Source organism: Lissotriton vulgaris, chromosome 3_1, assembly GCF_964263255.1.
Source record: "Lissotriton vulgaris chromosome 3_1, aLisVul1.2, whole genome shotgun sequence".
In the NCBI taxonomy this organism is placed as follows: Eukaryota; Metazoa; Chordata; class Amphibia; order Caudata; family Salamandridae; genus Lissotriton; species Lissotriton vulgaris.
The window spans coordinates 496,907,212-496,932,849 of NC_141689.1; the positions used below are offsets into that span (position 1 = coordinate 496,907,212).

At 45.6% G+C, this 25,638-nt stretch overlaps 1 pseudogene; it reads right to left on the minus strand.

Annotated features, from left to right (window-relative positions):
• Positions 1 to 2,310: 2,310 nt before the first annotated feature.
• The window catches only part of LOC147726681 (uncharacterized), a 31,200-nt pseudogene continuing 7,872 nt past the window's right edge, over positions 2,311 to 25,638 (minus strand).

Consider the following 25,638-nt stretch of genomic DNA (forward strand, 5'->3'; position numbering starts at 1 on the left):
ATTGGCCCCTCTCTTGCCAACATTAACTTGTTCAACAGCAAAATATCTAAGCAGAGAGGAGTTAGATTGATGGACCTCCTGAAAATGTCTAGCAACAGGGTAATGGGCATCCACATTAGTTATTGCTCTCAAATGTTCTTGTATATGTTTTTTAGCCGTACAGGTTGTGCTGCCCACATATCTCATGTAACACGGACATTCGAGTACATAAATGACAAAACTTGTGTTGCATGTAAGAAATTGTTTGATTTTGCGTTTTTTGTGTGTGTCCAGGAATATTAACCTCTTTTACCATGTAACTGGATTTACAAGCCCGGCAATGTCCACATGGGTAAAATCCTTTGAGGCCCTGCACATGTTGTTTGTTGTTGTCAGAAATATCACCTTTTACCAAAATGTCTCTGAGATTTCTCCCTCTTCTACAGGCGATTTGAGGTCTTTCCTCCAGCTCTGGTCCTATTATACTATCTGACTTAAGGATATTCCAGTTATCTACTAGGATTTTGCGGACTTTGTCTGATCTCTGATGAAAAGTGGTTATGATTCTAGTTGGGTTAGTTTCATTGTCTGTTAGGTTTTGGGGTTAGGGGTTCTGATCTTTCTACTTCTGCAGCTTTTTTCACAGCTTTGGTCAGCACCCATTCAGGGTACCCTCTTTCCGGGAACCTAGATAACATGCATTCTTGTTCTAAAACAAACCCATCCTTGTTATTACAATTCCTTTTGGCTCCAAGTAATTCCCCATAGGGGATGCTCCATTTCAAGGGGTCTGGATGAGCACTCAGGGCATAGAGGAGACTATTCCCAGCCGTCTCTTTCCTGTGTAGGCTAGAGATTAGTCTACCTTCAATCACATTGATTTCTGTGTCCAGGAATTCTGCATGATTTTTGCTTATAGTATAGGAGAGGTGTACATTGTATATGTTCCTATTGAGTTTTTCAATGAAACTGATCGCTTCCTCTTTTGTACCGCACCATACCATAAACAGATAATCAATGTATCTGATCCATGTTTGCACCTTAGTAAAGTCCTCTGTCAGCATAACATCATTTCTGAGTTCCTCTTCTCATTTGCCCACAAAGAGGTTCGCGAAGCTAGGCGCAAATGCCGAACCCATTGCCGCGTCACGGGTTTGTTTGTAAATTTACTCATCAAACATGAAATATTGTTTCTCAGACATAGTTTCATCATTTGTATTGCCATGTTAGTGTGTTCTCGAACGCCTATTTCCCTCTTTTTTAGGAAGTGATAGCTAGCTTCCATCCCTTGAGTGTGGTCGATGATAGTATAAAGGGCGCTCACATCCATAGTGATAAGCAGAGCGCCTTCTGACCATTGGATGTCTTCAAGTTTATTAAGGAAGTCAGTAGTATCCTTAGTGTAGGAAGGGAGTTGACATACAAATTCTCTGAGAAAATGGTCGATGTATTTGGACAAGTTTTCATTTATACTTCCTATGGAATATATAATAGGTCTCCCTGGATGTTCTATGGGGTTTTTGTGAACCTTCGGTAGAAGGTAGAAAATAGGAAGTTTGGGATAATCTTTTTTGAGAAACCGGAATTCATGCCATGAAAGTAATCCCTCGTTATGCCATTCAGTGAGTTGTTCCCATGTTTCTGTGATACTAACATTTTATTCATTCATACTGCTAGTACAGTAGACCTTTCCCTCGTTCAATTGAAACAAAGCTTCTTTTATATACAATTCTCTACCCCACAGTACAATATTTCCTCCCTTGTCTGAGGGTCGCAATATAACATTTTTGTCATCTGCTAAAGAAAAAATAAAATCCATCTCTCCCTTAGTCAGATTGATATCTCCTCTCCTCTGTTTAGGACGGGTGTGTTTTAATTTGGTCAGTTCTTTAGTCACCACCTCATGAAAGGTATCAATTGAGTCGTGAGGAAGGGTGGGATAGAACACTGATTTTGGCTTAAAAGAAGTGTTAGCAGCCCTATCAGTTCTTGTGTCTCTCACTCCCACGACCTCTAGTTCTAGTTCATTGTCAGTGGTTAGGCCTCCTAGGGAGTAAACAGTCTGTAGCATATCCACGTCCCCCACTGTGAGTTCAGGTGCAATTACGCTTTCTTCTGGGTTGGTCCCTGGTTTCTTTTTCATAAGTGAATGCCACTTTGACAATTTAAGCTTCCTAATGAATTTGAAAATGTCAACCCTTGTATCGGCATAATCAAAGAGTTCCGTGGGGCAAAATGTGAGTCCCAAACATAGGGTTTGTTTTTCTTTCAACGTAAGTGTTCTTGATGAAAGATTAATAATTGTTTTATTTACCATTGATTCATCCATCATTATTTTCTTTTTCTGTAACCCCCACATTTGGTTCCCACTGGTTTTTTGCTGTTCTTTTCTTCTCCTCTGCTGGAGCTTGAGTCGTCTCTGTCGTGATCTCCCTTGCCTCTTGCTCTTCCCCTTGGTCGTCCTCGTGTTGGTTTCTGTTTGAATTCTGGTTGATTTGACCCATCTGTATCTTTTTTGCGCCGTGTTCTTAACACTTGGCATACCTGTAAATAATTCGCCGGTTTCTTGGTGATGTCAACTAGAGAGATTGTACTTGTAGATTGTAGTGAATTGTCTGTTTCAGAGCCACTTGTTTGATTTGCTCCTATTTGGTCGCTTTCCGTGTGGGTCTGATTTTGTTTGCTTGTTGTTGTATCAAGTTGATTGTATAAGTAATCGTACTTTGGGCTATATGCCAAAATCCGCCCACTGTCATAATCTCCGCAATCGCGGTGTAGTTTCCTTTGTTTTCGGTATTTAATGTCTTCCTCATGTTTTTCTAATCTGCCCTTTAGTTCTTCTTTGAATTTTTATTGTCTCTTCAGTATTTTTCAAGAAATAATCCTCTAATTCTTTTATTTGTTGTAGGATTACATCTCGATCTTCCCATACATATTTAATTAATATGCACATCATATTTTTGGAACTATTGGTGGAATTTTGTGACCAATCCTCCAACATTTTAGGGTTCAATGACTCGTGGGATGGTGTGATATAAATTCTTAGGCCTCTTGGCACCATTTCTTCGTCCACATAGTCCTGCAACGATGTTGCCTCCCACCATTTGGCGCTTTCTTGTTTTTTGAGTTTTTCATATTTATGTAATTGTTCATTTAGGGGATCACTTGTAGGTTTTCCTTGTGTTGGTATATAGGTTCCTCCTTTGCCAGGTGCTCTGGCAAATAATGACGCTTCCTCACGTTACTCTAAAAACCGACTAATAACCCATATCGACACTCATGTAGCTAGTCACCAACCCATGCAGCCACTTATACACAAAGTGAGACACTGATACAGATATTTTCATATTTAAACATTACTTGCTAATACATGTATTCACTAAGATACACTTAATAAGTCCATTATACAATCATTTTTACAAAAAAAACATCCATTTAGACACTTATTTACACATTTTTTCTTCCATCGACCTTTAGATATACATATATAAAACATATTTATTTTTCAGATAGACACATATTCACTGGATGATGTCATCAGTGATGTCATGAGTGATGTCACTGACCATGTCATAAGTGATGTAATATGTGACGTCCTCAGCAGTGCAGTGCATTGCGGTCGCGCGAGTTATAGTTAGCTGAACTAACTATAACAGGGGAATTTCAATGGTTTTTTCAGTAAATTTGCAAGGTTTTTTAAATGCTAATTCCTAACTATAACGTGTGAAACCTATGGTTTTTTCAGTGAATATATATATATATATATATATATATATATATATCCAGTAGGTTATTCTGGCTACGTGGCAAATAAACTTTCTCAAGGTATTGAGCAGCCCAGAACCGCCTCTAGATCAAGCCTAGCAAGCGGCTTCTGCCAGGAGCGGTCCGTGACTTCACGGGGGTGTGCTGTCACTATACAAGCATTCCAGGGCCCGGCTGAGTCTCGTGATTGGGGCTGGACGTAGGGGACTCAAGGGGATCCAGAACACCCCGTGAACAAGGTTACCCAGATTTTCAACGTAAGCACCTCTCTTTTGCAAGGCATTACAGCACTATTTAAGAGCATTGGTCCCCACAGTAGCACTTACCCGGCCAGTGGCATGCTGGGAGCTGTAGTCCAGGACTCGAGACTACAGCAGAGACTATTAACATCTAAGTGGGGACAGCTGAACTCTCACCAATGAGAGAGCCGGTGGAGTCTCAAAGGGAGGGGCTGGTGTAACCTGCACGTCATTACTAGCATCTGAGGAAGGCCTATGAGCTGAAATGCATTATGCCGGAGGTGTTTGTTCTGCTGGAGGTGTTCAATAAAAGGATTTCCTTTCCCCGCTGTGTCTTATGGTTGCTGTTTTGGATCGATCGTTGGTGTGATATATATATTGATATATATATATATACCAAAACGTGTTTTCCCCATGCAATTCCCATAAGAAAAATGTAGCCGCGGGTACAGCCTGAACTGCTGAATGGAATTACACCAAATTTGGCAGAAAGGTAGCCCTTGGTTCAGAAAGAACTCTTTTTCTCAAATGGTGTAAATCTGTTCAGTAGTTACTGAAAATTCTAAATAAAAAAAATCTATATATAAAGGCGCGCAGGATCCGTGCACCATATCACGAGCTTCATGCTAATTGGCTGTCAACACTCCAAACCAGTAGGTGTTGGCAGCCATCTTGTGCCACGGTTGAACCGACACACAAGAAAAGAGAAAAACTAACTCGCAAAACACGAAAAGGTGGGAACGTAGAAACACCCCCTAGACCTGTTCAGGGGGTCCCACGAGGACCCCCAGTGCCCAAAAATTATTTTTTCGGGGAAAGAAATCGCAGGATGCACGCTGGACCCGGCCGTGAAAAAAAACCGCCTGCGCTTCGTTATTAAATAGCCCCCGGGTGGGCCAAATCCCGGGGGCAATGTTTTTAATGTAATGGGGCCCAGAGGGGCACCCCAGACCTGGGGACCGCCACCCCCCGGGGCTTTCCATCTTAGCAGCTCCCCGTGTGGAAAAGCAATGTCTAGCAATGCGCTAGCAATGTCGGCTCCCACAGGATGCGGGTAGCTGGTGGGACCGTGGGGGGATTGGGGACCCCCCCACGGTCCCCAACGGAGAGGGCTGGCCCTGGAGGATGGGGTCTCCGGGGCCATAAGTGGCCCGGGAGGGGGACAACGAAGCCCCCGCCAAATGAATTAAAACAAAAGAAATGGCCATGCCCCGGGGGATGGGGTCCCCGGGGCCGAGTATGGCCTCTGGAGAGGAACCACGCAGCCCCCCTCCAATCAAAAAAAATAAAAATAAAATAGGGGTCAGGCCCTGGGGGATGGGGTCCCCAGGGCAAAAAAATAGGAAAAGGGGGGCCATACAGCCCCCTTCTTAAAAAAAAAAATACCGGCGTAGAGCTGAAGGCCCTGCCCCCTCCCTGCAGCACTCTGCAAACGCACCCCACTGGCGGGTTTGCAGATAGGAAACTAATTCCCCTTGAATATTGGGGGCCCCTGGTGGCCAAGTAGCCCACCAGGAACCTCCAGTATGTGCCAGCGAGCTGCGTTCCAGAGAGGTGTTCAGAGGCCACGCCCCCTTTTTAAACGTATCTGCAACGCAGCTCTGTGGTGCTTAATGGAGATACCTGGTGGGCTAGTTGCACCCCAGGGACACTCAGGATTCAAGCGGAGTTAATCCCTCAACTTAAATCTTTGCACAGTGGTGAAGGGAGGGGGCGGGGCCTGAGGTGGCATGTCTGCAAACACTCTCTGTGGCGCTTTTTAAGTTGGGGAATTAATTCCTCTTCAATCTTGAGGTCCCCTGGGGGCCAACCTGCCCACCAGGTACCTCCAGTAAGCGCCACGGAGCTGTGTTGCAGAGTGTTGTAAAAAGGGGTGTAGCCTCTGAACAGCTCTTTGCAACGCAGCTCCTTGGCGCATACTGGAGGTACCTGGTGGGCTAGGGCTCCTGCGCTTTGTTATTAATTAGCCCCCAGGTGGGCCAAATCCCGGAGGCATTGTATATAATGTAATGTAATGGGGATGGGGGTCCAAAGGGGCCCCCCGGCCCCGGGGACCGCCACCCCGGGGCTTTTTAAAAGTATTTGCGGGGGCTCATGCCCCCCATACCCCAGGGACCGCCACCCCCTGGGGCTTTTCTAACATATTTGCAGGGGCTTATGGCCCCCCTGCAGCCCCCGGGACCGCCACCCCCCGGGGCTTGTTTTAAAAAAAAAACTAACTACCTGTGTGGAGGGGCTCGAACCCCCACACGCCCCGGGGACTGCTACGTCACTGGGGCTTGTTTTTTAAAAAAAAACTAACTACCTGTATGGGGAGGCTCAAACCCCCACACACCCCGGGGACTGCCACCTCCCGGGGGCTCTAATTATTTAAATTGGAGGGTCCATGCCCCGAGGATCACCACACCCCGGGGCTTTGCAAATGTTGGGAGGGGGCTCCGCTGCACCTTAGCAGTTCCCCGTGTGGAAAAGCAATGCCTGCTCACGCAGGACGCGGGGAGGCGGCGGGACCGTGGGGGGATTGGGGACCCCTCCACGGTTCCCAACGGATAGGGCCCGCCCCAGGGTATGGGGTACCCGGGGCCATAAGTGGCCCGGGAGGGGGGCAATGGAACCCCCCTCCAAATGAATTACAACAAATAGGAAATGGCCATGCCCCGAGGAATGAGGTCCCCGGAGCCGATTATGGCCTCAGGAGGGGGGCCACGCAGCCCCCCTCCAATTAATAAAAAATAAAAATAAAAAAGGGGTCAGGCCCTGGAGGATGGGGTCCCCAGGGCCAAAAAAATAGGAAAATGAGGGGGGCCACACAGCCCCCCTTCTTAAAAAAGGAAATGTCAAATAAAGACCGGCCCGCCCCCTCCCTAAAGCACTCTGCAAATGCGCCCTCTGGCGCGTTTGCAGATGGGAAACTAATTCCCCTTGAATACTGGTGGCCAACTAGCCCACCAGGAACCTCCAGTATGCGCCAGGGAGCTGCGTTGCAGAGACGTGGTCCAGGCCATGCCCCTTTTTACACCTCTCTGCAACGCAGCTCCGTGGCCCTTAATGAAGGTACCTGGTGGGCTAGTTGCACCCCAGGGACCCTCAGGATTCAAGGGGAGTTAATCCCCCAACTCAAATTGCGCCACGGGGCGCGTTTGCACAGTGGTGAAGGGAGGGGCGGGACCTGAGGTGACATGTCTGCAAACACGCTCTGTGGTGCGTTTTAAGTTGGGGAATTAATTCCTCTTCAATTTTGAGGTCCCCTGGGGGCAAACTAGCCCACAGGTACCTCCGGTAAGGTCCACGGAGCTGTGTTGCAGAGTGTTGTAAAAAGCGGCGTAGCCTCTGAACACCTCTCTGCAACGCAGCTCCTTGGCGCATGCTAGAGGTACCTGGTGGGCTAGTTGGCCCCCAGGGACCCTCAGGATTAAAGAGGAATTAATTTCCCAACTTAAAACGCGCCACAGGGCTTGTTTGTAGACATGTCACCTCAGGACCCGCCCCCCTTCCTGCACCTCTGTGGCGCTTACTGGAGGTACCTAGTGGGCTAGTTGGACCCTCGGGACCCTCAGGATTCAAGGGGACTTACTCTCCCAACTTAAAACAGCCACTGGGCGTATTAGCACAGTTGGCGCCAATCCCATACAAGGTAACCACCGGTGCGGCACGTGTCAAGCCTGCCCGAATGCCATCGTGGGCCAGACCATCAAGGTCAATGAGCAATTGCCGTTCCTCCAATGTTATATATTATCACATGTCCATGTGATCTTATATACATTGGAGAGACGGGACGCGAATGCAGAACCATAATTGGAGAACATAAATCTAACATTCTAACCAAAAAGATCGGTTCTCCTTTGGTTCAACACTGGCTGACCAAAAACCACAATGAATTGGACCTTAAGTGGTCCATTCTGGAAAAAGTTCATGTTGCCCCGGGAAGAGACCCTACTGCAATGAGAAAGAAAAGAGTTTTTTTGGATCTTTTTCCTTAACTCTGTTAAAAAGGGATTAAACTAGCACTGTCCGTGGGAAAATGTTATCACGTGACTGGCCTTCTTTGGACGACCGTCTTCTTGGTATTAGCATGTCTGAAACTTTCAGCCAGGATTTTAGATGGCTATTGCGATGTTTTCTACCGTGAGCATAGTTCATCCATCCATTCCTTATGCGTGCTACTGATGAAAGTCCCTTATTTTCTGTACTCTGATGTTTTGGAAATTAGTTCCAACTGTTATGATATGGCCGCCGTTTTCATCTTATGCTGCCTAACCATAGTCCTTCCACTATCTCTCCCAATCGTCTAAGTTGCCGTCCACCAGCTGGGAGGCTTCTTTCGCAATTGCGGGTACTTTAGATGGCGCCGAAAAGCTAACGGTGCTCTGTGAGACCGCTAATCTTCCTCTTGATACTCCCTTGTGGAGTCGATTCCAGCGCTTTATAAACCCGCTAATAATAATAATATGCCTTGAGAGCCGGATGGCGTTCCCCTGACGGGACTTCGTCTTTAAAAACAGGTATGATGGGCTACTGTTTAACTTTTCTCTGCCTGTCTAAATATCGATGGGAATTTTACTCGGTCACATTCTGTTGACCTGTCAATGCATTTGAGCATATTTACTCTGCCCAACTTTGAATGCAAGCGTTACCCTGCCATGTGTATTGGAATAATAATCTGGTAGCTTTAGTATTATTTATTTTGTAATCATAGGATTTTGAGCGATTATTTCTAGCTAATAAGTGTGATGGCATACCCGGGCGATATGCGCCACCAATGCATTTGTCCAATCATCGTCATTTGGAGAGGAGTTACACCTCCGTGTTCCTCGCAAACTGTGAAAGTGTCGCTGAGACTGGATTTATTCCATACCCGTTCATGCATGAGTAGATGTAGTGGAAACTCTTAGACATGACACGGGGTTCTCGTTAAGCTGTTGACCTCTGTGTTCCTTGCTATCGGTGAATGTGTCGCTGAGACTGGGTTTATTAGTCCGGATCTGTAAGGCCTGATGCAGGGTTTTCTTTAAGCTGCTGCTCTGCGGCCACGTTCTATTCTGTTAGATACTGAGCACGATATGTTCCCTGCCTTATAGATCCTGCTTCAGTTTAACCGACGGGAGCTCTCCTCGCCCCCGGGACACTTGCCGCCAAGGGATTAACATCACCCTGGACGATATTTATTTATTTGTCAGATTTATAATGCGCATAGCTGCCCCAGCGACGGGCCGTCCCAGCGCAGGTCACAGACTCCGGGACAAGAACCAGAGAAAGAGTTTAAGCCTGAAAAAGCCAAGTCTTTATAGCCCTCCGGAACGCCAGATGATTCTGGATCACTCTGATGGACACAGGAAGTGAATTCCAAAGTTGCGCAGCGAGGCTGCGAAAGGAACGGCCACCCGCTCTGGCTTTCCAAACACGCAGGGTGCACACCAGAGCTAAGGAGGCAGATCTTAAAGAACGACGTGGCGAATAGAACTCTAGCAGCACCGCCAATCCCACCGGTGCCTGGGGGGATAAGATCTTGTGCGCTAAAGAAAGCGCCTTGAATTGAATGAGCTTTTCGACCGGCAGCCAGGGGAGTTTCTGAAGTACATGGGAAACAGAGCTAGTATACGGAAGGGCCATCAGCAAACGGGCAGCTGCATTCTGAGCCCTTTGAAGACGCTTGACACTAGCCTTGTTTGCGCCCAGGTATAGGCAGTTCCCGTAATCCAGTCTAGATAAATTGTCGATTGAAGGATGATTTGGCGAACTTTAGGAGGGAAGAAGCCCAACAATGGCTTTAGGCCCCTCAGAAGCCCGAAACTAGCCCCAGCCACTGCCTTGGATTGAAGGTCAAATGTTAGGCAATTGTCAAACCAGATGCCTAGGTTTTTCACTGTCTCCTTGGGCGCGGGGGCAGGTTTCAGGCGGTCCGGCCAATACTTCTCGGACCACAACCCCTGGTCTTTCCCAAACAGCAAGATCTCGAATTTGCTGGCGTTAAGCTGTAAGCAGTTTGTCACCATCCAATCCGCATTCGGAGCGAGGTTCTCTTTAAACTTGATCAAGTTGGTGCAGCATTTTTTAGAAAATGCGATCACTAGCTGTGTGTCATCACCGTATGATACCAGTGACAGGCCCCTTCCCTTCGCCAACACCGCCAGAGGCTGGAAGTAGATGTTAAACAGTAAGGGGCTTAACACTGAACCCTGCGGTACACCCCGACACAAGGCAAGCTCTTGAGAATGGAAAGGAGGGACGAGAACTTGGAAGGACCTTCCCTCCAGGAAAGACCGGAGCCACTCCAGCGCCATGTCCCTGATGCCTATTTCTTGCAGGCTGTTTAAGGGAATCGCATGGGAGACGGTGTCAAAGGCGGCACTTAGGTCCAAGAGGACCAAGGCCGCTGAGTCACCAACATTCAAGCTCGCCCGAATGGCCTCCGTGACTACCAGAAGAGCAGACTCAGTGCTATGGCGGGCCCGTAAGCCATGCTGGGATGGGTCGAATATGGCGTTCTGCTCCGAAAACTTGGATAAGATAGAATTCACATGTGATTCTACCACCTTTGCCAAGAACGGCAATTGGGAGATCGGGCGGTAGTTAGCTGGTTCTGCAGGGTCCAACAAGGGTTTTTAAAGCAAAGGAATAAGCTTGGCATGTTTCCAGGCCCTAGGTACAGACGCATGAGGCCAGAGATAAATTGACCAAATTAAGGTTCCGCGGAAAAAGAAGAGAGTGGAACTGATGAAAGTGGGCAGGCGTCAGTGGATCTGCTGGTGAGCCTGATTTGATCTTTGAGCAGAGTGCCTCAAACTCCATCTGAGACAGCAGAGGGAAAGATGTCAGGGTGTTAACCCCCATATGACGAAAAATCCCCCGGTGCCCCACCACCGAGGGTGTAATAGGGGTGGGTAAAACCTGTTAAATCTTATCGACTTTATTCACAAAGAACAGAGCCAACTCGGTACACTGCTGATCTGAGGACATGGGGGGAATCCCCATGGGGCCTCCACTCTTCATGCTTTTCAGCACAGTGAAGATAGTCTTGGTAGGGTTAGTACTAGCCAGAATTTTATTGGCCACAAACTCGGCTCGAGCTCACTGAATAAGCTTATGATAATGCTTAATTGCGGCACGATATTCCCTTTTTGCCGCCTGGTCATAAGAGCGCCTCCAGACACGTTCCAACTGGTTGCAGCCCTTTATGGCTGTGACTAATGAGTCACTGAACCAGGGGTTCGATGGCCTGCGTAATTTCCCTCCCAGCCTGGCCGGAATACAGCTATCCAGGCCTGATGTTACCCACTCGGTAAAGCAGGAATTCGCTGTTTCCATATCCTGCGGCAGCTGGGGCCTATGGCTAGATAGCCATTCAGAAAGACAGCCAGAGTCGAGCTTATGCCAAGGTCGCTTTAGGACAGGAGTTGGGCAGAACGAATCCCCTTTTGCCTGAAGTTGCCTATTAAAGGGGACAAAGAAATGATCAGTCCATGCCTGTGGAACGGGCGGTAGAATAATGAGAGAGCGAAGGTTCGAAAAGATAGGGTCCAGCAGGTGACCAGCCACATGGGTACCGCAACTCGGGCTCTGCATCCTGAGCTTGCCAGGATCTGTGTTTCGTTATTTATATCTGGGTAAGTTTCTTCACAAACTCTAAGTGATTTCCTTTAGTATATTTGCTAGGGCTGTCTTTCGTATATTACAAAGATTCTTCTATTTCTAGAGTATAACCTCACAACTGGGAACCTGATTCACCACTTGCAACATAAGTCCGTGCTTACTAAATCTGGACAGAGTGATTATCATCCTCTCCGGTAAGTATAGGGTATGCTTTGGAATGTGGAATACTCTTTAGATACCTGCATAGAAAGTTCCGGTTCTGGGCCCGTCTAGTAATAATTGGTCCAATTTTTCCAGATTTTTTGTTGTGGTCTTTCCACGATATCGGTGAAGAGAATCCCTAATTGGACTATTTGTAGGTAGGTCCCTTGAGTGTTTTATGATAATAACTTCTGGCGGTCTGTTGGCTTGATTCCCCAAACTTTGTTTTTTCCCTCATCCCCCCCCCTCCCCTCCTCCCCCCCATCTCATCCCCTGGTCACGAGTGGTGTTGATGGATCAGCCCGAACATGCAGTGCACTACTCTATTGATTGATTAGCACAAACATTTTAGTGCATGTCTTTTTGCCTTTTCATTTTTTTCATATTCTCTCTTATTTTCTCTCATTCCTTCTTTGTATTTCGTCATTTTTCTCTCCTAACTGTTTACTAAAGTTGTCCTCCTAAGCGCCTTATCCGGGTTTTTCCTATTAAATAATAAATATACATTTGTTCCTGAAGCTGACTGTGTACATGCCACAAATGTAAAAGAATATCGAAATATGTAATGCTTTTTTTAAATGAATTGTTTTAGATGCCACTGCTGTCCCCTACACTTCCTTAGTCCGCCCTGATGAAGGTGTTGCCTATTTCCAGGCCTGACACAGAAACGCCCGTCAGCGTTTGAAGTTTGTCCCAGATCCTTTGGAGTGTGGTCACATACCAACTAGAGAACCAATGGGACCATTGTCATCTTACCATCAATTGGCAGTCATACCGTGCTGAGCGAAGTGTGATCGATGATGCTTGATGAATGTTTGCCTGAGTGTGATTGATTGTTTGTTTGAAGTGATGCGTGGGACACCTCTATACTTTGTATATTTACAATGCATGTGTAAATTATTCTATATATATTCTTTAATTGAAATTATGAAAATAATAAAAATTAAAACTTTTTTCTAAAACTGCTTGTGGCTTTATGACATAATTTTTTGGGGTTTTCTTTTTATTAGTTTCAAAACAAAGAAAGTAATAGACCTATCAGGGGCCATACATTCAGACATAATAATAAGGTGAACAGATGTAGATACAGGATAGATACTATGCATTGAAGAAATGGCTGAGACGCCTACGCCAGGATGTGCCACAGTACAATATACGAGTCACATTAAGCTCAAGCTCTCAGAGTCTGCCCACCCATAAAATCAGGATAATAGAAGAAGCATGAGCACCAGATACTGGAATACCAACAAAGTCAGTATGTTCCACCAACTATACGTATAAAAGGAAAGTGAAAGAGAGTGTGAAGAAAAAGAAACCATAAAAACAAAAGTGAAGACAAAACAATAAACCCATCCCCCCACCCTGCACCCCTGCATATGGCTATCGCCTAACACTAACTAGCAGTGTGCCTGTCGCCCCAACTAACTAAATACTAAAAGTAGAAAATGGAGGAGGGCATCTTCATACATGCCCCGGTCTCCTCTCCCCCCGCCAAAGCCAAGAATCCCCAGATTAAGGTCTTGAAAGCTATTAAGCTGCAAATACGTAGCGCAACAGGGGAAACTCCAAACACCGCCCAACCTCCCAAATGCATCATGGTTGCAAACCCCGTGTCCAGTAATACCCGATGGCAAACTCAATCACACAGTCTCATCCTTGACCCTTCCGATCAAACATGTGAGCCCCTTCCGGACAAACTGCCGCTTCCGCAGGATAGTCAATGCACGAAAAAGCTGTAGCAAAGTTCAAACCAGGATGAAGCAGAGAGATGAAAGTGTTGAGAACTCCGCTAAGTCCAGACTCCCGACACCATCGTGGATTCCCAAGGTTGTTTCGTCCGCCATCTTAGCTGTGCCGATGTATAGGGGAGTGACGCAGTTTCAAACCAACAACAGTTCCCATCAAAAGTCTCTGGAAAGGGAGCATCAAGTAGTCCTTCCATAGTCTGCAACAATCGTAGGCCTGACAATCCAATCATCCAAACCATCAAGGTTGCTCTCAGCACCCAAAACACTGGTCAGAGGCTCCAACAACTCCCATAGTACGGGGTCTGCTTCCTCCATCGAAGTGGCCATCTTGGGTATCTCGAGTCGTTTTGTTTCTTGTAGTAGACCAGGGTCCGGTCCCATCCGCCCAGTTCCAGACAAAAACACCATCATTTTATGGATGTGGGCTTCAACGCAAACATGAAGTGACCCTATGGCTGCCAACACAGTTTGTAGTGATGGATCACTCTCAGTCCGCTCCACAACATCTCGCTCAGTTTTGGTTATATTCGCGTCCCCAGAGAGCCCGGTCTCCCCGGGGGGAATTGGTGGATGCGGAGCGAACGACTTCAGAGGGGGATTTATCTTTGGGGATAATAACAATCCGAACTCAGCCACCGCAGGCGGAGATCCCAACCGAGCGAACACCGGTGGGGCCCTAACCGGGCCACCGGGCTAGGGACCCCCGTCCACCGCTCCAATTGTGCGTCGTCACCCCTCCTTGATATTCACCAATTCAGCCAACCATCATCAACTTCGGTCCAAGAACATTTTTTCACCTCGGTAGACCGGACCTTGTCACACAACTACAGCCGATGTTGTTAAACTGAAACCCGGCTGGGCCAGTACTCGAGAACCCAGCTTCCAGGCTGGTCTAGGCCGCAAACTGCCACACGACATATCTTTGTCTACCAAACTGGTAGAAATCTTGGGATTGCACCGTTAAGCTCCAGTCCGGTTGATACATACGGAGGCAGGGTGCAAAAACAGGATAAATAACAGGATCTTCTGGCAGGAGTCAGAGGTCGGCGGAGCCGGGTGCTTACCAGGCCATCTTGTTTGATAGCGTATCTCCTCCACTTTATGACATCATTAATGTGTCCTAGTTCGCTTCAGGTAACTAGGGATAATTTTGGGACTCGGGTATAGAGCCCTTATGATTGTGAAATCTAGGCAGTAGCTTTTCTTGCTTGGTTGTTTATAACGTGCCTGAAACCTATGGTTTTTTCAGTGTGTATATATATATATATAAAACTCCTTATACTTATACCTTTAGTATATAATATAAGCCACACCCTCAAATTATTAGAACTTGCGCACCTCCATATTCGGTGAATTCATCTCGGTAGTGATGCTGCCTTAACTATAACTCACAATACTACCATGCACTGTGTTCTCCACCAAGATGGGATTTGTGATGTCATAACTATTATCATAAATACTATTATTTTAAATGATATAAGTGATAGAATATAAAGCTGTATAGGCAGTGCATGGAGAAATTGTGAGTTATTGATACTAGGTCCAGCCACACAAATTGAGTTATGTTTTTTACGTGAAGACATGTGGGGATGCTGGGTGGTTGGAAATTTGTGGTTCATGACAGATTCCAGAACATTTCCACACAAAATGTAAAGAAAATGCATGTCGTAGCCACTTCGTCAAAGTTTGAAGCTTGTGGGAAAGTGAGTGGGATCAATGCAAGTTACACTAACCTTGACACTTCAAAATATTAAGTACTCAAAAATATTACATTCACTTCTGAAGTAGACACTTATACCAGATAGGCTGGGCACCTCCAGAAGTGCCAGCTTCAAAAAGAAAATACTAATACAAGTATCAGAATGTTGAACTCATGACTACTGGAGGAAAGGCATAATGCCAAGGCCAAGTCAAGGCATCAACCAATTTAGGGGCCAATCACATGCTTTTCACGCACCACACACACTGACTTTCATACGCCTGGTCAAGGCATCAATCCAACATAGCAATTTACTCAACATCAAAACCCTGCCGCCATTCAAAGCCCCATCACATTCATATGCCACAGGGCGGAGTCACCCATCACACCATATTTCACCCAGTCATCAACCATTTGCCTACAAAGACATCACAAGCAAACCTCTGAACACATATGGCCAGACATATTGCCAATTGCCTCAAAAAGATTCACAACATTCCAAACCAAAAAAACCTAGACTACGTTTTTACTAATTATGAACTATCTGCCTCCCGACTGACGAGCAATACCGAATGCATACCAGCTGAGGGCTACATGAGGCTCGGGAACTTCTTCCAGTTAGTGGATGTGAGTTGGGGGGCTGTCCCAGGATGCCTTGAAGCCTACATTCCTCAAACTGAGTAAACATGCTGGGTAAGACTGTCTTAAGTTCCCTAAAGAGCACTTCAAAAAGTGCTAAAGGCTGACTGCCTCAATTAGAGAACAGGACAAAAGGCTGATATCAGGTAGGAGGGTGGCATACAAAAAAAGCCACAGTAGAAGCTAAAAAGGGTTGGGACCGAGGGATGTGGCAAGGTCTATTAGCTGCTTCTAAGACAGGTGATCAACAAACTTTTTGGAATCTGGTAGCCACTAAGATTACGGAGAGCTACTGTCCCCATTAAAATAATATTGCCACTGCTGACTGAATACGGCACTTCTCTGCCCTTTACTCCTCTGCTGATGGTGAAAGTGCCTCCGTAATAAGCATGGGCGGAAAATCCGTTTCGCTCGCGGATTTTGCGGATTTTCGGGAAATTCGCAATCCGCGAGATTCGCGAATCTCCCGCAAAATCCGCAAATCCGCGAGCAGCGGATTTTGCTCGCACTGCTCGCACTGTTCGCGTGAGTTCGCGGCTTCCCAGTACAACTTCGCGCCCCGCGAATAAGTGCAAAATTGCAGAAATACGATCTAATCAAAACTGAAACTACTTACCAGGTTCAAAAGTTCAGGCTCATCATTAGTAGCCATTTCCTGTAGTGCTTGCTGAGGGGCCCCTCCAGAGTTCAGTTGCCAGTTGCAACTATTATGTGACCCTGCTCTGAACCTCAGAATAGTTACACATATGCCACAAAGGTCCTGAATTACAGCTAAGGGAGACAAGCAGGAGCCAGGCTGGCAGTTCAAATCCATTAATCAGCCCCTAATTCATTATTGTCAGTTGGGGCAGGGCAGGTGTTGTAACTAATTTTGAAACAATGAAAGCACTTAGCAAGTGCAAAAGTTCACTAATCAGGAAGCACTAAGGAAGCAGGTGCCAGCTAAAAAAATATTCTGTGACACATTAATCAGCCCCAAATTAATTCAGGTCACTTGAGGCAGGGAAGGTGTGCTTGCGTTGCCACAATAATGTACACTGACTGGACAACCAGAGGGTGCTGTGATGAAACAGAGGGTGGCATGGGTGGGCCAGAGGGTGGCATGAGTAGTCAGAGAGTGGCAGTGATGAAGAAGAGTGTCCCAAACAGGCTGGACACGTAGAAACAACAAGTTCGCGAAACTTGCGACCCGACAGGTAAGTTCGCAATTTGCGACATTGTACAAAACCCTCGCGAACTGGCAGAAACCCGCGCAAACACACAAAAAAAAAATCCGCAAATTCGCGAGAATTCGCGGATTTTGCAGATTGCGAGTTCGCAAATCCGCAAAATTCGCGAACGCGAGATTCGCAAAATTCGCCCATGCTTACTCCGTAATAATTTAGACCGATTACTCTGGTATCTGGTATAGGGGTGCAAGAGAGGTGCAAGAGATGAGTGTATGTGCTGAATATCCTGTCATTTCCCATCAGGAATCGCCTGGGATTGATGGGATTCCAGATGATTTATATCTTACTGGGATCGATACTTGGGGCCCCTATTTCACAGTTTTCCTTAATGCTATCTTGCGTGGCTCTCCACTTCTCTCAACTTGGGCAGGAGCCAAACTTACACTTATTTTTAAGAAGGGCTCCCCACTTCTACCAGTCTGCTATAGGCTGATTAGCCGCATTAATAGTGTACTAAAGTTATTTTCTAAAATCCTTATAGATGGGCTCCAAGGGTGAATGGAGGCTAAGGATATTTTGACTCCGCTACAAGCAGAATTCTGGTAGTACTTCAACCATTGACCAGGTGTTCAGGCTACAAATATTTTTCTGGAAGATGGTGGCCCTCGAGGGTGGACTGTTTTACGTGGTGTTCGTGGATCTTCGATTGGCATTCAACCTGGTGCCAAGAAACATGTTTGGCAAGTGCTGGCCAGTATGGGGATTCCAGATTACCGTCTTGCTATAATTATCAGGCTACATGAGCATAACTTTGCCCAGGTCAGATGTGGTAGGTTGGGTGAAGTTACAGAGCTGTTCCCTGTCTCGAATGGTGTGAGACAGAGCTGTGTTCTTGCACCTACCTTTTTCACCTTACATATGAATGGTTTTATAGCCCATCCAAATGCTGGCGAGAACGACATCCCTAAGATTAGCTAATATGATGGTACCTGTCCTAATGTTTGCAGACAACACGCTTCTGCTATCTAATTTTCTCATGGGTTTAAAGCACATCTTCAATTGATTCAGTCACTTCTGCAGGCAGAGGTGTAGCAAAGATGAAATATATGGTGCTGAATCCTTACCTAACCTCTAAACCCAATCCTATTCTGAAGGGGATTCCTCTTGCACGGGTTTAGATCATAGAATATCTTGGGATCACCCTGACCGAGCAGTTAGAGTGAGCCGCACATATCTCCAAGCATAGACTAAAACGGGAGCACTATATTGGGGGGGGCTGACTAACATGCAACAGTGTTCTTACTTAAGGCCCAGATCCCTGGTGATCCAAGTTTATAAGCACCAAGTTGGGGAGGATCCTCTCTATGGTGCAGAGTTATGAGGGTACAAGATCGTGAATGCTCTTGTGATAGCAGAGAATTATCGTCCCTCATGGTTAGCACGCCTTTGCTCCTGCTTAGGTTAGAAGTGGGGTTCAGGCCAATCTCCGATGGGAACGGAATTAGACCAATTCTCTACTGGAGAAGGATCTGGGCAACCCCTGAATTGCATTCCTATCGGCAAGGGTTAGAAGACATACTCACTAGAACAAGGTCTAAGAGAACTCCCCTGGATCAAGTATGTCAGAGATACGCTAAGGAAAATGGGTAATGAAAGCTTGTGGACGGTATCTGCCCTGATTTCTAAAGCAGCTTTAAAAAAAAACTATGCTCAGTTCAGACTAAGTATTCAAACGGTGAACATGTAGCAGAATAGTTTCTGGATGAGATACAACCCTCCCTGGCAAGGAAGCTGTCCATACAGTTTAGGTTTGGAACCTTGCCGTTGCACTCCTTTACCGCCAATTTGGCTGGCACCATTAGAACCACAGAGCAGGCTTGCTTGTCTGTGGAGCGGATTTGGAATCAGTGATGCATACTCTGTTTTTCCTGCCCAGCTTATAAGAAGCAAAACCAAAGGGGATGATGGACGGAGTGTTGAACATTGCAAGCACTCACCCCCAGTCAACCATTCTGGGTTTAATCCATCATCATTCTTAGCTCACTCCGCCACCCCAGTTCAGACATGGCCATATGCAAATCAGTCTGACCATGTGCCTCATGGGAACAGTCCAGCCCGAACTAACAAGCCATGTCTTCCCTGGACTGGAAACCAGCACCTCGGACCGGTTTCTGGCTAATCAGCCGTCATCAGCCAGGCTAGCTTGAATCCAGTGGCAAAGTGAGCAAGGGACCCAAGTCTGGGCATACCCTGCCAACTTAGGGCGAACAAAGCAAAACCAAAGGGGATGATGGAGGGAGTGTTGAACATTGCAAGCACTCACTCCCAGTCAACTGATCTGGGTTTTATCCATCATCATTCTTTAGGTCACTTCGCCACCCCAGTTCAGACATGACCATATGCTAATCAGTCTGACCCTGTGCCTCATGGGAACAGTCCAGCCTGAACTGCCAAGCCATGTCTTCCCTGGACCGGAAACAAGCATCCTGGGACCGGTGTCTAGCTAATCAGCCGTCATCAGCCAAGCTAGCTTGAATCCAGTGGCAAAGTGAGCAAGGGAACCACGTTTGGGTATACCCTGCCAACTTAGGGCGAACAAAGCAAAACCAAAGGGGAAGATGGATGGAGTGTCGAACATTGCAAGCACTCACCCCCAGTCAACTGATCTGGGCTTTATCCATCATCATTCTTTAGCTCACTCCGCCACCCCAGTTAAGACATGGCCATATGCAAATCAGTCTGGCCTTTGCCTCATGGAAACAGTCCAGCCCGAACTCCCAAGCCATGTCTTCCCTGGACCGGAAACAAGCATCCTGGGACCGTTTTTTGGCTAATCAGCCGTCATCAGCCAGGCTAGCTTGAATACAGTGGCAAAGTGAGCAAGGGACCCATGTCTGGGCATACCCTGCCAACTTAGGGCGAACAAAGCAAACCAAAGGGGATGATGGATGGAGTGTCGAACATTGCAAGCACTCACCCCCAGTCAACTGATCTTGGTTTAATCCATCATCATTCTTTAGTTAACTTTTTTTTGTATTCTGGCACAAGCCCATCTATAGGTTTTGCAGTTTCCAGATTCCTGTCTTACAAGTAGCGAAATAGGTACAAATACAGCCTAGAGTCAACCTATCCACGTGAGATAGAGGCAGTCTTGGCGGCAGTACATTTCCAACATGAGAACCATATTGTACCGTATTGATATTATTGTTCATTTCTTCTTCGTTTTTTTTTAATCCTGTGTAAATTGCAATATCAACCCTATGGGGACAAATGATGCACTTTATGTAATGGGGGCAAAATCGACTTTGACTGGTGGGGTTACCTTAGTGTTACACCAAAGTCTGAGCAATCCATAATGTGTTGTTTTTCAGTTGTATCTGCTTTTTAGCTTACTTTACCTCAATTGATTATTCCAAGCATTTTTAACAACGTTTTAACATTTTTAATGCAGTGTTTTTATTGTATCCTCACTGTTTCATTCTATCTATCTGCTCTTTTATGGCTGTTTGCCGAAATAAAGATTTATGACTGACTGACTGGCTAAAGGCGCTAGGTTTTGCTGCACAGTGTACTCTGTGGCAATGTGGTCTATGTTACTTCCACTGTAATATGAAGTGACTGTAATCACTTATCATTCAGCAAACAGAACATCTACCACGTTCTGGCAGTGAATAAAGTTGTCAAGTAGGCCATAAGCAAGTCTACGATTTTCTCAACAAGAGGCAATAATTTGAAAGACTGCTTGCCTAGTGAAGCAGTGGCCCATTGAAGATATACACACATGCACAACTTTTGAAAAGTATATACTAGGGCAGTTCCCCCTTAATCAATTTCCCAATACTTCACATTTGTATTGTACAGCGTATATCAATTTGGAAAACATATGCCTGGGTGAGCTGGGCACTGGGGACAGTTATAACAACTCTTTTGCCTCCTTCCTTGCTTAAAGCAGACTCTGTAATGACAACATGTTTGAGTTTTTCTCTCTTTTGCAGGAATGCGGTCAGCAAAGTGCTGGTCCTGCAGCCTTGCAATGTCCTCCACAGCAGATTAAGTAAAGGCCACTGCTTCTGCAACAGTAAGCCCATCTTGATGACCATCAACTGAAAGTAATTGCCCTCCCTACGGTAATCCAAGAGTAAACATCATATGCATAGTATGTTGCCAGCTGAATTGGATGGCTAAACAGCTTCTTATACCATGTGCTAGTTTTTTTATATGCGTTATGTGGCTGTCCATTCTTATTCGCTTTGCCCATGTACTTGTAATCAAATATACAGGAAGGGTGTGTGAAATTCAGCCAATTGACCGCAAATACTGACTGGGGAAGTTCTCTCATCATGGATCATAGTGGGCACGTACACATCCCGCCTGTCAGAGAATGTGACTGCTAGCTGTTCATTTGAACGTAATACAGTGCTCTGGAATTTTTGGAGCTTCTTATAAACAAGCTTCTGTTGGACTTCTTTGCGGCAAAATGGAACTGTACCTCATGCCACAGTGCCAGCTTTGTTTAACAATGTTACACCTGCATAGAAGCTGTCCAAATAAAGGTTATAACCTTTATGAAGGAGTGCTTCCCGTTGATCGGTTTCCAATCTTGATTCTCATTGCTCTCCTGTTTCATTCGAGCGGGCTTGAGCTGTACGTAATCTATGTTTCCAATCTTGATTCTCGTTGCTCGTTCGTTTGTGAAGAACGGGCTTGAGCAGTGCATACTCGATCAACTTACAATCTTGATTTTCGTTGCTCGTTCGTTGGAGAAGAACGTGCTTAACCAGTTTGTGTTCGAACAGCTTCTAATCTTGCTTTCCATTGCTCGTCTGTTTCTGAAGCTTGTAATGCCTTTTTTCTTTCGTGCTTTAGATGTAGTTCGACAAATCGATTTCTGTTTGGGGGGAATAACTGTTGACGATGCTCGCAAATTCGCTAACAATTTCAGTATTAGAAAGATTAAGAGGGCTCTTCTGGGTCGATGTAGATTTTTTTTTTTTGCCAGAAACCTTCGCGGGAGTGTACTCAACAACTTCCCAAAGTTTCAAAGTTTCATGGCGATCGGATGAATGGTGTAGTAATGCATAAAGGACAAACATACATTCGTTTTTATATACATAGATAAAGTTAGGGCTACAAGTCCCAGAATGCAAAGAAAATCATGTAGTATATGAGTTAGTCAGTTATGGAAATGAGAAACATAAGTGTGTGCTTTGTTCACTAAAAGTTTGATACAGAAGTCATGAAATTATGTGCATTGCTTTATGATAAAGGAGCCACCCTGTCCACCACTGAAGGCGGAGTGTTCTCAAACAATAGACTGTGTAATTAACATTGTGTTTACTGAAGCATTCTAATTTAAGAATTGCTTGGAATTTCTGCCTCTAGTAGAAAGGCTAAGAAGTGTTGTGAGTGGCCATCGGGTGCAGGGTGCTTTATCACTACCACAATATTTGTAGTTTTAGATTTTTGCAGTTTCATATAGCTTAAATTCGCCCCAAAGACATTAGAAGGCTTTATGTGAGCACCAGTTGGATTAAAGATGGTCAGATTAATACTTTTTTTTGTTACACGGAGATGAAGTGATTTGCACAGAATCACATGGGACTCCACCCTAGTTCCCCACTTTCAAAGTCGTCATCTTTCATCATAATGACACATCTTCTCTCTAATTGAATCACAGATGGGCACTACAACTCCCTGACATGTCCTCTACTAAAAAATTGCCTCCAATTTAACGAGTTGAAGACACACTGCAGAGCTAGCGCTTATCCAAAACGCACACAGACTGATGCTGTTTTCAACTTTTAGAGTAGTTCTAAACGAAAGATAAAAAAAGCCTATTCAAAAACTAGGGATCAGGGACAATAATAAAGAGAGTATTAACAGCTGCTGCATAATTGCTTAAGCTTTTGCAGAAAGAGGGGACCTCACAGCTCCCATCCTGCCATACCATACCTGTGCGTTTCTGTGCAGTGTGTGCCCTCCTTGGCCTGCACAGCCTTCCACTTCATCAGTGAAAAAAGAGACCGTAAACAGAAGGGCCCATTGTGTGAATTGCCAGGAACACAAAGGTGATAATGTGTGTTAATACACATGCAGCAGTCACTAGCCGTGCACCCACCCGATTAGGAACTCACATGATTGTACTTTCGCACAGGGCTCGAGGCGGGAGTACACGCAGGTACACGGCGTCCCTCCACTCTTTTCACAGGGTGGATGCCTGAACTTGTCCTGGTGTAATTTTCGGACACCTGGACACATTCAGCAGCACCTGCACGGTGCCGGCTTTCCATTCCCAGCAGCAGACGTGCAGGCAGCGAGGGAGCCTTTTTTCACCTCTAGCTGGGCCAAAGTTAAGGGGCCATCCGGCCTCCTTTTGTTTGTATATGCTGACTGGGGGCCGCCTGGAACCTTGCATTTAAATGTAAATGCCACAGAGGGAAACAAAGGCACACAGCTTGCCTTCTCTTCACAGGTACTTAAGCGAGGCGTGCTTTTGCCTTTGTTATGTCTCTGTATATAATTGCAGACACTGTAAGACTGTCAGATGGGTTAGTCTGTCCCAGTATTGGCACAAATAATTTAAATAGCACTATTTTATTTCTTTTATAGCGCTCCGTCGTAACATCATGAGGTCATTTGCATATTGTCTTACTTGGTCAGCCCCCCACTGCTTTTTATAGTACTTGTGCCCTGTTTTTGCAGCAGCCAGACTTTGAGTCGATTAATGATTCTGAGCAGGACTGACAGGAAGTGTGTCTCTCTCCTGCGGATTTCTCCGTGGTAGTGTTTGCCGCGCTGCTGCTGATACACATATCCTGGACAAGCTGGGCATCGGCACATTAAATTTTTTTTTAACCTTAAAAACAATGCGCTGCTGTGGAAAGACCAGCAATATTGTATCAGAGTGACACACTTAAAACTAATCTCACCACAGCAACATGTCCGGGCCTACAGGACTGAGTGAATTGCCTGGAGCAGAAAACACCAAATCCAAGCACAACCAAGCTGATGTTAATTATTCCTACAGCTCCTCGTCCAACATTTATGAGGTTTGGAGAGATATAATGAGTGACTAATGAATTTTAGGGGGGTGATGCGGACGCTAGCACTAAAATGCTTTAGTCTAATCCCTGATGCGTGGAACTTGGCAGAGATGTAATTGGACACACTCCCACACAATCTTTGCCATGGCTCCTAGTGAGGAAGGGCACTCTACAGGATTTAGAGCAGTTTTTTACTGTATACACTCTAAGGCTGTGTACATAAACAGTAGAGCTCTCACACAGCATGTACATTTTGATGCCATAATGAGTTATTTTGCTCAGTATGTACTGCCTGAACAGCAGCCACCCTTTGTATAGGATCACAGACGCATCAATGGCTATATTCTTTCTAGGAGTATAAATCTTTGTACACCTGGCAGACCAATGATCCATGACAGGCCAAATTTAGAACAACCTGTCATGGTCTGGATGGGCCCACAACAATGCAGAAGAATTATCAATGAATTGCAGCATATGCAGCAATAGCAAAAAACAATCTCTGCTCATGACTGGTGCAAAGGGGAGTGTTTACCAAACTACAGAAGTAGACCAGGAGACTGTTCCCTTGGTTTGTGTACTATCCCCATATTGAGCCTAAGGCCTAGACATTTTTTCAACAGCCTAACTGAAGTGAGAGTCTATTGGTGTGCCCTAGAATATGCCCAAGGGTGCCACAAATGTTCCCTCAAACTGTTGGGCACACAAATTGTTTTGGTGCAAAATTTATTCAAAGAAGTCAACATCCAGAAAGAGATGCACACAGTTAATAGGCAAAAAACATTACTGCACTGACTTTACATCAGCATCTGTAGTGCACGGGGAAATTTGTGGGTGGGCTAAATAGGTGGGCTGCCAAGAGAGAACTCTGTCTGTGCTTGCCACCGCATGTGCCCGCTCTCTGGGCTGGTCTACCCTGCTGCTCTCTTTCTACTACACAGATTGTGTTTTCGAAGGGAGACCACAACTGCCATGACCATGTCCCACAGAATCACTGGAAGACTGTTCATCAAATAAAACTCTGCTGACTGAAAACTTGCTTCCAGATTATGCTCCATTTTCCTCTCATCTGGCTGCTATCTCAATATCTGATCCTGAGAGAGAGAGAAAGAGAGAGAGAGAGATAGCAATGTGGAAAGCAAAAAAGCACTTTGTTTATAGATGTTGTAATCCAAAGTATTTCTCCAAAGCCACTAAAAGAGACAAAACATCCCATGGCCTATTTCAAGGTACGAGGAGTAAGCTCACTACAGCCACTGTAAACTCACATGTGCTGGAATCATTTTTAGGTGGGGGACAACTAAAACAGAGTCAGACAGGGCCAAAAACTAGACCTATGCACCCTCATTAGCAAATCAGATAGCTAAACAATGATTTGTAAAGTCAATAAGTCTGCCATTCACTGCCAGTCTTATAGCCCTTATAGCTTTGTCAATGTTTGTGTTGTCATAGCTTTTGATAAACTTTGTTGGGTGGTGCCAGGCCACTGCCAGTATAAACATAATTGCTTGAAGTCATAGATCTAGCTTTGATCTCAAGAAGCACACATTCACCTAGTAGCTCCTGGAG